This window comes from Cupressus sempervirens, chromosome 5 (genome assembly GCF_028749045.1).
Source record: "Cupressus sempervirens isolate cs-2001-9-10 chromosome 5, ASM2874904v1, whole genome shotgun sequence".
NCBI lineage: Eukaryota > Viridiplantae > Streptophyta > Pinopsida > Cupressales > Cupressaceae > Cupressus > Cupressus sempervirens.
Window position 1 is genome coordinate 605,927,843 of NC_143122.1, and position 4,264 is coordinate 605,932,106.

Consider the following 4,264-nt stretch of genomic DNA (forward strand, 5'->3'; position numbering starts at 1 on the left):
TGTCATTTAATTCTTTATGAACATGTGTAATGATGAAGTAAATGAATGCAAACTAACACCTTGATTATGCAATTCTAATGGTCAGAAATATGAGTAGAATTAGATAAACAATTGATTATTAGAAAAATGGATTGTCTCTTTACTTGAGTTGGTGACCCAAAACTCGATCTTGAGGTTACTTGAAGTCTAGTTGAGTTAAGGATCATACTTAGAGGCATTTTTGGAGTAGTTTTGGTTTTGTCATCCAATCTCTAGTTTTGGAGAAAGTTGAAAGATTGAAGGAAGAAAAGGAAAAGCTCTTCTCAAACCACCATTTTGCCATAACTCTTTTGGTGAAGGTAGGAGTTCTTCACTTCTTTGAATTGTTTTCTTCATTTGTCATGCTTGAATCTTGCTTGAAACATGTATAAGGCATTGTGTTGTTTTTGTATTGCTTGCTTGTGTGTTGGGGTTGATTTGGAGGGATCTTAACTTGTTTTTCTTTTGATGTTATTCTCATGCTTGCTTTGATGTTTTGTGTTTTGAGGGGATTTCATGGGGATTGTTTTGGCATCACTCACCCTCGGATAGGGAAGAAGTGGCCATGTATGGGGGGAAGGGCCTTAGTTGGACCTCAATAGTGTAGAGTCTCCTCTCGTGGTGAGAGGAGGGAAAGAGGGTAGGGTGTATGGGCCCCTACTTGTCATCCCATACCTTGTATGAAAGATTGAATTCTTGAAGAAGAGAAGGAATGAGCACCCTTGTTATATTGGCCCTGAAAGGACAATTGTAGAAGAACGAAAGTTCTTGAATTTTAGCCCCGAAAAGGCTATGTTATGGTATGGTGATAGACATCTCCTATTGAGAAAATCCACCTCCCCCCTATTTTGGTTCATTGTTGAACCTATTGTGCAAAATCGGGTTGGAAATGCATGCTTGAATTGTTCATCTTATTGTGTTGTTTTACCTCCATGTTGGTTCTTGTCTCCCCCATGGTTTCCTTGATGCATTGAAGACTTTGGTAAAGATCTCTTGTGAAAGCCCTTGAAGAGAATTCAATTGAATTGTAATATTTGTAAAATTGTATTTTAAACTTTGATGTATTGGCAAAGACGTCAAGTTTTCTTACTGGTTCTTTCTCGACGGAGCCTTGAACCAGGTTAAATAAAAGAGAAAGGAAAAGATTGTGAAAACCTCCTTGCATTGCTCTTATGTGTTTTCAAACTATGTATATGTATGTGAGAAAATAGATTAATGGATAATGTTATTGAATTATGAATTTCAAGTTTTCAAATATGTTAAGGATGAGTAAATTGGATATGTTGAAGTTTTCAATTCGATGTTATATGTATTAAGAGGAAATGAACAATCCTACATTGTGAACAACATATTCATTCCTCTCCTTGTTAAATTATATAATTGACAAAATCAAATATGGTTAAGAATTATGCATCTCCTTGTATTCTAAATAAAAAGGAACATACACCTTGTTATATGATGATTGATAAAACATGAATGGTAGGAGAAAGGAAAGAAATAACCCTATTCATATCCTTGTATTAGTATATTGTTCATAGGAAAATCTATGTTGTCATTGGGTTAGAATTCACTCTTATATATATATATATATATATATATATATATATATATATATATATATATATATATATATATATATATATATATATATATATATATATATATATATATATATATATATATATATATATAGCAAGAAGCAAGTTATATCATCACTTAGAAAATTGGCTTCAAAATAAAAATGTGCATCTCCAGGAGTGAAAAACCTCTCTAAAAAATGTATGGGGAAAATTTTAATCCCGCCCCCCTAAGTCACAGAGAATATTCTCTAAATTATTCTTTGTGTTGCAACTAAAAATCATCATTAAGTCTTTTAAAAAGAATATAAATCAAATGCATTTGAAATTCAAATATTTAAGTGGATATCTTGTTGACATATCTCACCCATAAAACTTTTGCATTAAACTCCTAGTGGCTAAGAGGGCAGGGTACTTTCCTAGGCCATCATTCCATTTATTTTATTAATAAAAAATATATATATATCAACTTACCTACTAAATTAATTTCTATCCCTCCCACCTCTTACCTCTTATTTTCACTTCCCTCTTTGGCTAGGCGTGGACCCCACTAACTACTTGCCATGCCATTTACTTGGCTAAGGGTACGTTTACCTCGTTTTACGAGGGGAGAGCAAGTAAAGTTTTTAAAAAATAATATATGTTTAAACTTTAGCGCCCACCCACCATTCCCCCTCCCCATATTGTCTCTTGGGGATTCCCTGCCGCTCACTCACACAGGGTGAGGAGGACAGACCTGCGATGGCAGGTTTGGGGCAGCGTGAAGCTGCATGGGGGGCCGTGGGGGGGCTAGGTAGGTGTAGGTAGTTAGGGGTATGAGTGGTTGTAGTCTAGGTTAGTTATAGGGGGTAGTTTAATATTGTTTTCTTTTGGGTTGGAGTGCGGTTAGTGTAGGTGATCTAGGTTAGTTTAATATATGTTTAGTTAGTTGGAGATGTATGTTTAATTAAATTTAGGATTAATCTTTTATTATTTAGTGGATCAGTAATTAATTTATGTCATTAGAAAGTGGTAAGAATATTTAGTATGTTAATGTGGATTTTGGTAAATAGTTTTAGAATGTTGTTAGCTAGTGAATCTTATGGTTAGTAGTTTTATTTTCGTTACCCTTTGTTATTATTATATTTTATTTTATGCTACTAATTAGTCTTATATTATTGAGAGATCATTTGGATAAACCTTAATATTGACATTTTAATGTTGAATTTAACTTTATAATAGATTAAATAAAGTTTAATTTAACTTATAGATTTATTGAATTTGTTCTAGTCATCATTTTTAATGGTAAATAATAAATTGATCAATTAATTGATTTACTAGAAACTTTTAGTTCATCCAAATATCTATTTTATGATATGATCAAACTGAGTTGTAACCTCATCATATCGTTGAGAACTTGCACCTAACTTCAAAGTACCTCTGGCTATCTGAATTTTAAACTACTCGAACAATTAGTTCCATCATAGATTAAACATCTAAATCTTTGTCAACCATTTTATCTTATTAAATCTTAGTCAAAAAATAAAATAAAATTGTGTGCATTTTTGCTTTTATATTTTGGGCATGACAAGATGCAACACTTTTACAATTCCATCCTTTGCCTTTATTATGAAAGCTGATGGAAATAATAGATGCAACAGTTTTACTATTACATTTGACGCAATGATTATAAAATTTGGTTTACAACTTTGGATCTAAGAAATTCTCTATTCTTCCATTTTTGGATGAGGACCTTTTCAAAATATAGGAATAGGTGAAAGCTATTGGGAATGCATCTATTTTTTTATTTCTATATAGTGAGATTGACATGTATCTATAATAAGATAGTTACATTTCAAATTTCATCAAAATAATAAATTTAACTATAAAAAATTGTATCATATTTCAATTAAGAATGAGTAAATTACTAACCATTAAGTATGATTTTTGTATGTTAGATATTTAGGTAACTTTTTTGAATATATTTAAGTTTCAATATGCTGGATTGGATTTTACTTTACTTTCTTGCCCTATACCCATCTCCTTACCACATTCTCTTTGAATAGGAGTATGTGTGTTCAATTTGAAATTACCAAAGACTGACTATTTAATAGCATTTTGATACCTTCACAATATCAATGTATCTAATATCAATAGCACTAATTGAAGGTATATTGGACATATGCAATGATATAAATCAAGAGAAATGAGCTCAATGTAACCAAAAGAGACGAGCAAGGTATGAAGCAACATAGAACATAATCAACAAGAAAATATGAGAAATCCATAGAAAACTTAATGATGTAGCATCCACTTCCACCCAACCTTTCTTTCTTATGAAATCCCTTCATCAAGAATGTAATCCTCAAATACAAAATGGTACTCAACTCAATCATCTAGAGAAAACACACTCACCCATTTCACTGGAGATTATTACATAGCTAGAGATAATTTCCATTGTAAACTAGATAACCTTTCCAAAAAATCTACATGCTTGGTCTTTAGGGAAAGATACCCAGAAATAAAAACAAGGGAATTTCATGGAACAACCACTTGTTCTAGATGCACATCAGAAAAAAATAGAAATTGATTCTTAGAATGGAATAATATGGACCCTGGTGAGTAACCACAATGTTTTCAAATACTAACTCAAGTTGAGGAGATGTGGATTGCAAGAATAAGTCCCATCC